Raw genomic sequence first — 11,470 nt, 5'->3', positions numbered from 1 at the left:
CAGAACTTATTTCCCCATAAATGCTTGGCTAATACTCTTTAAATTCAAATGACATTAAACTATATCATGCCTAAGTCATGGGTTAAGAATGGAACTATCATGCCAATGTACATGTCTTTTAAAATCTTTTGGCTGCCCAGCAGGGCATGTGGGATCTCAGTTTCTCGACCAGGTATGGAACCCATGCCCCCTGATTTGGCAGTGCTGGGCCTTAACCACTGGACCATCAGAGAAGAACCGTGTCAGCATATTTTTAAGCATTAAAAAGAGAACTCAGAAAAATCTGAAGTGTCGTAAGTATTGGGGATATAAAATTTCAAAGTGAAATTCAACAGAAAGAGGGACGTGATAAGCCACTGGTATTACTTAATCACAAAAGCTGAACACAATTTTTTAAAATTGCCATCCCCTGTTATCCTTTATAACTCCTTTGTCCTAAGGAGCAATATTGGTAAGACCTAGAAGGGTCAGGGTTGCTGGCTCTGCCCTTTACTAGATGTGTGGCCCTAGGCGAGTCATGTTGTGTCCTGGGGACTCTGTTTGTTCATCTGTAAAATGGGGATAATATTAATATCACCCTTCTAAGATTAGATGACACCATAATATATTTATGTAACAGGCCTGGTGTCAGGTGACTGTTCAGTAAGTGCTGGCAGCCATCACTACCTTCATTACCATCATCTTCATCACAGAAGTGGAAGATTTTGCCTCCTTGCCCCGTGCCAAGCCTCGGTCTGTCTCTGGCTGTGTGCAGGGGTCTGTATGTGGCACGCATGCATGAATGCCACACCCACATGCATCCGGTTGGCTTTCTTCCTGGCCCCTTCAGCAAAGGTTTCCTGTCCCGCTAGCCAGGACAAGAATATGGATGATATAGAAGGCAGGGTGCTGTGCTTAGTCACTCAATGGTGTCCAGCTCTTTGCGACCCCATGGACTTCAGCCCGCCAGGCTCCTCTGTCCATGGGGATTTGCCAGGCAAGAATACTGGAGTGGGTTGCCATGCCCTCCTCCAGGGGATCTTCCCAACCCAGGTATCGAATCCAGATCTCACGCATTGCGGGTGGATTCTTTACTGTCTGAGCCACCAGCGAAGCCCAAGAATACCGCAGTGGGTAGCCTATCCCTTCTCCAGGGGATCTTCTTGACCCAGGAATCAAACCAGGGTCTCCTGCATTACAGGAGGATTCTTTACCAGCTTAGCTACCAGGGAAGCCCATAGTAGGCAGAGAGAATACAAATAGCCTGTACATTTGTCTCCATGGGACAGGCTGTTCCCTCTTGCGGGCCCCCTCTGACCTTCCACAGGTACTTCCAAGCCCGCTCCGTAGTGGAACATCCTCAGGTTTGTGCTGGGGATCCAGGTTGGCGGAGCTGAAGGGAGTGGGCATCAGGAAGCTCACATGTAGCCCCACTCCCCCGAGTGTATACAGCTGGTTCTTATCTCACCTGAGCATCTGCTTGTGCCTGATTCCATGTCAAGTATTTCCTATGTGATGTGGGGCTTCACTTACCCCTGAGACAACCAGGTGAGTGGGCATTTTGAGTCCCATGTCACAGGTGAAGAAACAGGCTCAGAGATGAAATAAAATTGCCCAAGATCTCCCAGGAGGCAAGGATGAAATGTGTCGACTGAAATAAAAATGCACGAGCTGAGAGCTTTGAGTTTCAGTTTTATTTGGGAACTTACTGAGGACAATAGCCGGGCAGATACCCTTCCAGAAAGCTCAGAGGAGCTGCTCCAAAGAGGGTGGGAAGGTCAGTATATATGTATAGTTTGGTGAAAGGGGTATACCTCTCGGTAGAAGGTTGCTGCTGGTCACCAGGAACAGAATTCTCCATTAATGATTTTAGTGTCTTTCTAGATATGAGAAGATACAAGAAATCGGGTTCCTAAAAACTTCTCCTGGAAATATCCAACTGTCCTAAGACCTGTTCTGCTGGTTTCCCCAGAGCTCAGAGGGCCTCATTCCTGATCTCAGCCCTGACTTCCTTTTGGGCAGGATGTGTCAAAAGTCAGCGATTGCTAGCAATCAGAGAAGGCAATGGCACCCCACTCCAATACTCCTGCCTGGAAAATCCCATGGATGGAGGAACCTGCAGTCCATGGAGTTGCTAGGAGTTGGACACGACTGAGCGACTTCATTTTCACTTTTCACTTTCATGCATTAGAGAAGGAAATGGCAACCAACTCCAGTGTTCTTGCCTGGAGAATCCCAGGGACGGGGGAGCCTGGTGGGCTGCCGTCTATAGGGTCGCACAAAGTCGGACACGACTGAAGCAACTTAGCAGCAGCAGCAACTTCATTCTTGGAAAATCAGGAGACAAATGACATTTTTTAGTTGTCAAAGGCAAATTTAGGAATTCTGAGTCCTTTATGGACATAAAGCTGGGGTGAGAGGGAATGGGTTGGAGATGGGGGTTGGGAGAGCATCTGGCCACAATCAGATATCCCAGATTTAGGTTTTTGAGGCTACCTTTGTTCAAGGAAAGCTTCCCAGGCGGCTCAGTGGTAAAGAATCTACCTGCTAATGCAGGTGACACAGATTCAATCCTTGGGTCTGGAAGATGCCCTGGAGAAGGAAATAGCAACCCACTCCAGTATTCTTGCCTGGAGAATCCCAGGGATGGGGGAGCCTGGAGGGCTACAGTCCATGGGGTTGCAAAAGAGTCAGACACGACTTAGTGCTGCTGCTGCTGTTCCATTTGCTTCAACAGATACTAATCACAGGACTTCCCTGGCGTTCCAGTGGTTAAGACTCTGACTTCCAGTGCAGAGGGTGCAGGTTCAATCCCTGGCTGGGGACCTAAGATCCCACAGGAATGTGGCCAAAAACATAAAACAGAAACAATATAGTAGCAAAATCAATAAAGACTTTTTTTTTTAAAAAAGAAAGGATAATGGCTATGATCTGAAAAACACCAAATTAAAGAAATCAACCATATAAGAACCAAAAAGAAAGAAAAAGACAAAATGTCTGTCGTTGTTGACATCCTGTCTGGGCAGTTTTTAAAAAAAAGTGACTTTATTGAGATCTGATTCACAAAGCCTACAATTAACCCATTTACAGAGTATCAGCTTAGAATACTGACATCACCCTGGAACGTAGCAGGGCCCTGTGGGGTTCCCAGGTATGGAGGCATTTCTGTCCCCCATTTCTTGTAGGCAAGACTCCACCATTATGACCTTTCCTGAGTTCCAAAGGGCAATTTGAACAGTTACTAATCAAAAGAGGAGTAGCTGAGAAATCACCTGAAGCAAGGTTAAAGAGACCTGAAAAGTTCATTAAGATTAGAAGACCATTTGAGACTTAAGGGACTGCAAGTCCTGCTCACACGGTAATCTTGTTAGAGACCCTACCTTTGACCCATGATTATAAAAACTCTCATTAAGTTCTTGGAATTGTTGTTCAGTCACTCAGTGGTGTCTGACTCTTTGCTACCCCATTGACTGCAGCATGCCAGGCTTCCCTGTCCTTCACCATCTCCCAGAGCTTGCTCAAACTCATGTCCATTGAGTCGGTGATGCCATCCAACCATCTCATCTTCTGTCACCCCCTTTTCTTCTGCCTTCAATCTTTCCCAGCAGCAGGGTCTTTTCTAATGAGTCGGCTCTTTGCATCAGGTGGCCAAAGTATTGGAGCTTCAGCATCAGTCCTTCCAATGAATATTCATAATTGATTTCCTTTAGGATGGACTGGTTTGATCTCCTTACAGTCCAAGGGACTCTCTGGAGTTGAGACACATAGTTTTTCGAGCCAGGAGCCTGGAGTGTCTCCCTTTGCCTGGCAAAGCAATTTTTTTCTACTTCACCCAAAACTCTTCTCTGGGATCTGATTAGACATCAGTGTACAGAGAGGCTGAGCTTTCAGTAACATTATGAGGATTTTATGGCCTAATTGATGTACAGTTGTAGGCAGTGCCTAGCACATGGCAGGCACTTAACAGAGGATGGCTATTTTCATTTTCTGGTACTCAAGAGGGCATTGTTGTCCCTAGCTCTGGGTAATCGGGTACCAGGGCTATCCTCTCCCATTTAGTCCTTCCTTGAAAGGTCTTGAGAAGTAGGGGAGGAAATTGAAAGTCCTCTTCCCCCATTTGCCCTTTGGAGGGTGACTCAGACTGTAAAGAACCCACCTACAATGCAGGAGACCCCAGGTTCGATCCCTGGGCTGGGAAGATCCCCTGGAGAAGGAAATGGCAACCCACTCCAGTATTCTGGCGTGGGAAATCCCATGGACAGAGGAGCCTGGAGGGCCACGGTCCATCAGGTCGAAAAGAGTTGGACATGACTGAGCGACCAATAGTTCCTCCATCTGACAGATGGGCAAACTGAGGCCCAGATATATCTAATGGAGGAAGGTGAGGGCAGAGCCGGTGGTCCCAGGAGGAGGGAAGAGAGTCTGACTGTGAACCGTAGGCAAGTTGCTTCCCTCACCTCTGCCTGCTGGCTCTGTTACATCACACCCAGGTCAGTGTGTCCTTGGTTGTGGAGGTAGGGATGCCGACAATTGTTTTCACAGTCCCAGGGGAGGAACAGACAGCTCTCACTTCTGTTTACCCTCCCTGGGAGTGTGCAGCCAAGCCCGAGCATCTCCTGATTAGTTAAGGTCTCTGGCTCCTGAGTCCATCAAACCTGGGGTGAAACTGACACCCAGCTCTGTGACCTTGGGGTGGTCGTGTGACTTCCCCTAAGTCTGTTTCCTGCCCCCAAGAAATGGGAATGATGATGCCTACTAGGAATTGCACGACAGAGATAGTGACAGCCCAGTGCCAGGCACCAGGTAAGAGCTCAAAGAATAGTAGCTGCTATGATGACTATCTTTGGCAGTGTTATTATTACCTAGGACTTTCCCACCTCTCTGGTTCCCTTTTCCTGAGGCCTCCCTGTAAGCCTGGCTTCTCATTCATGTTTATTCCCCATCAAGTCTGGGTTGGAGCCTCTTTGAGATTCTGCAGCCTGGCAGCCCCGGGACACTTCCCAGAAGACCATGAACATCCTGAGGGCAGGCCTGTGCTAACTTGTCCCCTACTGGATTTGTCACTCTCCCCTCCATTCACTCAACATCCTATAGCCCACCGGACAGCATACCCCCCAACAGAGAATCATCAGGCCCCAAATGTCAGTAGCGTAGAAGCTGAACAGTTCTGCTTAGGAGCATTATAGAATGTGACTGTGTGCTCCCTTGTTCTATCTTCTTTATGTTTATTGACATGACCAAGTGATCTCGTGTGGGTGAAATGTGTGTGCTCTGCATTTAGTCAATCAGTCGTGTCCACCGCTTTGCAGCCCCATGGACTGTAACCCACCAGGCTCCTGTCTGTGGAGATTCTCCAGGCAAGCATACTAGAGTGAATTGCCATGCCCTCCTCCAGGGAATCTTCCCAACCCAGGAATCGAACCCAGGTCTCCTGCATTGCTGGCAGATTCTTTACCTTCTGAACCACCAGGGAAGCTGGACTTTATCTAAAAAAATGTTGTTCTGGGAATTCCTGGAGGTCCAATGGTTAGGACTCTGTGCTTCTAGGGTTTGATTCCTGGTCAGGAAACTAAGATCCCACAAGCCACTTGGGTCAGCCTTAAAAAAAAACAAAACCCAAAACCCAAACAAAACAAACAAAATATCTGTTGTTCTATGTCTAGCTGCTACTCAGTCAACTCCCAGAGAAGTTAAAGTATTTTCTTGATGAGATTAATACAATCGAATCACACTTCACTTATTTTGGGTTGAATTCATTTAACCTCTGTGGCCCTGGCTGTAGGACTTGGCAGCCAGCCCTCTTTATTTTCTTTCAACTGGCTTCAATCCATTATTCGATTTGACCCAGACCTTTTGGAACCCTCCTTGAGCCATTTGATGGCACTGCATGTGGTGATGATGTCCGGGTTTGCGTCATCCCCAAACAGGACAGACAGTCCCTTGGTGGGCCCTGTGGCTCAAACTGGCGACACTGCCCCTCCCGCCTTGGGGTTATCATTACCCACGCATCAACATGTAAGGAGTTGACTAAGACCAAATGGCCTGTGATGGATTTTGTCCAAAGTTCACCAAAAAAAACAAGATATTTGCAGCGAGTTTCAGCCTCAGAACACAAGCCCGGTGATGACTTCTCTATTTTCCTCTAAATCAGCTTAATTTTTATTTCAAGCAGATAAATCATTGGATGCAACGAGGGATGGCAGTGACATTCCAGGACTGAGATGGGGTAGAGAGGCTGCCTGGGCCTTGGTCTGTACCCTGCCCCCTGCCCGACTCCAGCTTGTAGGGGGTGCCCTTCCTCATTTGCAGCCACGTGGTTCCTTGTCCCATCGTCCAGGGGTCACAGGCAAGCACTTCAGAGAACTGTTCAGGAGTGAGGGTGTCTTCACTCCCTTCTCTGTTTTGAAAGAAAGTGTTAGTCAGTCATGCCTGACTCTTTGCGACCCCCTGGACTGTAGCCTGCCAGGCTCCTCTTTCCATGGGGATTCACCAGGCAAGAATACTGGAAGGGGTTGCCATGCCCTCCTCCAGGGGATCTTCCCAACCCAGGGATCGAACCCAGGTCTCCTGCATTGCAGGCAGATTCTTTACTGTCCGAGCCACCAGGGAAGCTCTCTGCTGGGGCAATATTTGAAATCATGAGAATTAGCAAACGCTACAAGTAGGATCCTTTTTTTCTTTCCTTCCCTCTTTTTTTCTTTTATTTTCTCTTTCTCTTTCTCTGTTTCTCTCTGATCTGTCTCTTTGTCTCTTACTGTCTCTCTGCCTCTCTTTCTGTCTCTCTTACTCTCTGTCTCTGTCTGTCTCTCTGTCTCTGTCACTCTCTGTCTCTCACTGTCTGTCTCTCTTCTTCCCAGGGGAGTGAAGCAAGGGGGAAGCAGTGATAAGATGATATTCTTAAAATATCATATCTCCTTCATGGGACTTCCCTGGTAGTCCAGTGTTTGAGACTCTGCGCTCCCATTGCAGGGGGCATGGGTTTGATCCCTGGTCAGGAAATTAGCAATGGCACTGCACTCCAGTACTCTTGCGTAGAAAATCCCATGGGTGGAGGAGCCTGGTAGGCTGCAGTCCATGGGGTTACTAAGAGTCAGACACGACTGAGCGACTTCACTTTCACTTTTCACTTTCATGCATTGGAGAAGGAAATGGCAACCCACTCCAGTGTTCTTGCCTGGAGAATCCCAGGGATGGGGGAACCTGGTGGGCTGCTTTCTATGGGATCGCACAGAGTCGGACACAACTGAAGCGACTTAGCAGCAGCAGCAGATACTTCCAGATCAGATATCATGCGTGTGAATGTGTATGTCTCTTGGGACAAGAGCATCCATGTTGGATGTGGTATCTCTCAATGATTGGTCCCGTGGGCTATTTTGCTGAGCAACAGGGGGCAAGTCACCGAGCCTTATCCTGTGCCCCAGTTTCTCTGTTAATAACTGATTCCTTTCCTTTTCAGGGGCAAGAGGAGAGAGGAAGAGTTCCTCTGTCCAAAGGTTCCCAGGGCAGGCAAACTCAAATAACTCCAGGGACCAAGTAGGAGCTTGCTTGGTGTTGGGGAGGCTGTAGAGAAAGATGGGGACAGTGGCAGATAGAGAGCCATGTTCCTCTACGGAGGACAGAGTGAATCAGCTCCAGCCTGCAAAAACATCACCCCCTAGTTTAAGACCCTCTCTGCTCTGGAATGATTTACCATCTTGGTGAGTGTCTGAGACATTAGCTCAGATGTACCAGATGCGGGTTCGATCCCTGGGTCGGGAAGATCCCCTGGAGGAGGAAATGGCAACCCACTCTGGTATTCTTGCCTGGGAAACCCCATGGACAGAGGAGCCTGGCGGGCTACAGTCCATGGGGGTGGCAAAGAATCAGACACAACTGAGCGACTAAGCCACCACCACCACTGCTGGGTGTCAGGAGATGCGAGGCCACATCCCACTGGGGCGGCTCCCTAGCTGGGCTGCTTGCTTGACTGTCTGAGCCCCCACTGTTTCACCTGTTGATGGAACTGAGTCTCGGAAAATGTATGACGCGGAGCCCAAGGTCGAAACTGCAAGTCCCAAGGGCCAGACCCCCATGTCCAAGACTCCATCCTTCCTCTCTATGTAGTTCCCTTCCCCTGGGAACAAGAAGGCCAGCTGGGGTTGAGGATGGTGAAATGAAGCTTAATGAATAATCCAGGAAGCTGGCCAGGGCGTGAGTTCGGCGGCTTGAGATGTCAGGGATAGGGACCAGCTAATGAATGTGGCTCTCGGGCAGGAGTAGGGACGGGGTGGGGGGGCAAGGCTCAGTGACTCGGACCCCTCTCCAGCCTCCTCTGCCCTCTGATGTGGCCACTCTGGCTTCCCCACCCGATCCTCTTCCAGATCAGGAGCTTTGGAGGCTGGTCCCTCAGGGTCTAAGCCCTAAGCTCGGCCACAGCTGTGTGACCTCAGGAAAGTGACTCGGCCTCTCTGAGCCAAGTCAGACTCCACGATGTGGCGTTCGCTACAAAACCCACCTCCCCCAGGTGTTGTAATCACCCTGTGATAGAGCAATGTCATACCTTGTCATGGCCTGCCGGTGCAATCATCACCATACTGTTGAGTCACACCTTTCATCACAGTGACAACAACAGCAGCAGCAACAGCAGCGCACACAAAATACTTCCTACTGTTTTAACTATTTTATTTTTTGGCCATGCTGAACGGTGGGCTTGTGGTATCCAACCTGCAACCCCCTGCGTTGGAAGTGTGGCTTCTTTTTTTTTCTTCTTTCTTTATTTAGCTGTGCAAGGTTTTAGTTGTGGCATGCAGGAGTTTTTAGTTGCAATTTGTGGGATCTAGTTCCCTGACCAGGGATTGAACCCCAGGCCCCCAGCACTGGAAGCACCAAGTCTTAGCCACTGGACCACCAGGGAAGTCCTGCTACTGTTCTCAATATTTCACATTTGTTAACTCTTTTGATCTTCACATCAACTCCACATAGGAAGTTGTGTTTAATCCTCACCCCACATTTGAGAATACTGGGTCTTGCTCTGGTAAGCAGGGCTCTGCTCAGTACATCTTTAATCCAACTGTCTGCTGATGGGTGGGGCTGGGCTCCCTCCCTGTTGTTGTTTGGCCGGGTCCTGGAATCTACAGGCTCTATGGTAGGGCTAAAGGCGACCTCCAAAAGGACTTATGCCAACACAAACCTTCCAGGACTGCTGTGGCCAGTGTCCCTGTCCCCACAGCAGGCCGCTGCCGACCCACACCTCAAAATATCAACAACCTCAGACATGCAGAGGATACCACTCTGATGGCAGAAAGCGAAGAGGAACTAAAGAGCCTCTTGATGAAAGTGAAAGAGAAGAGTGGAAAAACTGGCTTAAAACTCAGCATTCAAAAAACGAAGATCATGGCAGCCAGTCCCATGACTTCATGGAAAATAGATGGGGAAAAATGGAAACAGTGACAAATTTTATTTTCTTGGGCTCCAAAATCACTTCGGATGGCGACTGCAGCCATGAAATTAAAAGACCCTCTCTCCTTAGAAGAAAAGCTATGACAAAACTAGACAGTGTATTGAAAATCAGAGACATTGCTTTGCCAACAAAGGTCAAAGTTATGGTTTTTCCAGTAGTCATGTATGGATGTGAGAGTTGGACCATAAAGAAGGCTGAGCACTGAAGAACTGATGCCTTCATATTGCTGGAGAAGACTCTTGAGAGTCCCTTGGACTGCAAGGAGATTAAACCAGTCAATCCTAAAGGAACTCAACCCTGAATATTCATTGGAAGGACTGTCATTGAAGCTGAAGCTCCCATACTCTGGCCACCTGATTCGAAGAGCCAACTCATAAGAAAAAACCCTGATGCTGGGAAATATTGAGGTTGGGAGGAGAAGGGGACAACAGAGGATGAGATGGTTGGATGATGTCACTGACTCAATGGACATGTGTTGGAGCAAACTCTAGGAGAGAGTGAAGGACAGGGAATCCTGGTGTGCTGCAGTCCGTGGGATCACAAAGAGTCAGACATGGCTTAGCGACTGAACAGTAACAACACTTGAGAAAACAAGGCACAGAGAAGTTAAGCAACTTACCCAAAGTTACACAGCCAGTAAGTGCGAAGCTGGTATTTGTACTAGAGCCTGGCTTCAAGGTCTGTGTTCTAATTGTTATTGCCTCTTCATGCCAGAAACTTACTGCTACTACTTCATATTTTTTAAAACAACAAGCTCCATTTTAAAACTTTAATACCTGTCTTAGCTTCTTTCTAAGTAATAATATCCATAAAATTCTGGATATTATCTTATGCACACACACACAGAGCATATAAATACTCAACTATTAAAATAAACTTTGAGAGGGAACTATGGCCCCACATGCTGCAGGGGAACTAAGCCCTTATACCACAACTAGAAAGTCCACACACCCAGATGAAGAGGCAGTGGAGCCAAACAAACAAAACAAGCAAAACCCTATGGGAATCTCTTGTCGACACAGAAGGGCTGGCATACAGTGGACCTGCAGTACATGTGGCTGTCATGCTTCTTGTCTGAGCATGTGTGCTAAGGCCCCCTCCTCCAGGGAGTCCTCCCTGGTCACACCCCACCCTCAGCTGCCCTTTGGGGATCTTCTGTTCTGTGTCCTCTTAGGGGATGTTAGGGTTGTCACTGAATTGGTATCTTCCTCTCCCCTCAGGCTGGGGGCCACCTCAGGGCATAAATTAGGTTTTACCACCTCCGTGTCCCCAGTTCCCCTTCCAGGACAGGACATCTGACAAGGATGGCGTGTGCGTAGTGTGAGGAGGCAATGAAATTGCTAAAGTCCTTATCAAGAATCATGACCAAGCAGTTCTCTTTGACCCCAAGGGCCAGGGAGTTAATCATCAAATCCGGGCAGCTCAGCCACGTGCTTCCTGGACCTCACGTCCAGTCTGACATACAGGGGAATTGAGCCTTCCCGCCTCCCACCCACCACCCCATGGATGTGACCAGCTTAGAATCACCCAATGAGATGGCAATAGAGACAAAACAGAAATCTGATCGTGGCATTCCCCTGCCTAATGCAGTGCCCCAGGTGAGGTCCACACCCTGCCCTGGTAGGGGCATCCTGTGGGCTCTGGTCCCTGCCCGCCTCTCCAGCCCCAGACGGACTTCCTCTCCAGCCCTTGCCTTTTCGGTACCAGCCCTACTGCGCACATCTGTTCCTGGAACACCCCATTTTTTTTAGTTCTTTACTTTTGCTTTCTGTGTTCCTGACTCCTGGTTTCACTGAGTCATCTCTTCCAGGAAGCCTTCCCAGCCTCCTGGGGCCAGGCGAGGCCCTGCTCTGGGCACCCACAGCCCTGGCCCTCCCCACTTCCTGCCAACATCTGACAGCACTGATCACAACTGCTCTTCAGCGGTCCCCTGGGGCTTACTTATTTTGTTGGCTGCATCGGGTCTTAGCTGCATTATGCCAGATCTTTGGTTTCGGTCCAAGGCCTCTCTAACTGTGGCACACTGGCTCCAGAGTGCGCAGACTTAGTAGC

The sequence above is a fragment of the Bos indicus genome, chromosome 17 (genome assembly GCF_029378745.1).
Source record: "Bos indicus isolate NIAB-ARS_2022 breed Sahiwal x Tharparkar chromosome 17, NIAB-ARS_B.indTharparkar_mat_pri_1.0, whole genome shotgun sequence".
Lineage (NCBI taxonomy): Eukaryota > Metazoa > Chordata > Mammalia > Artiodactyla > Bovidae > Bos > Bos indicus.
Note: the sequence above shows the minus strand (reverse complement) of the source record.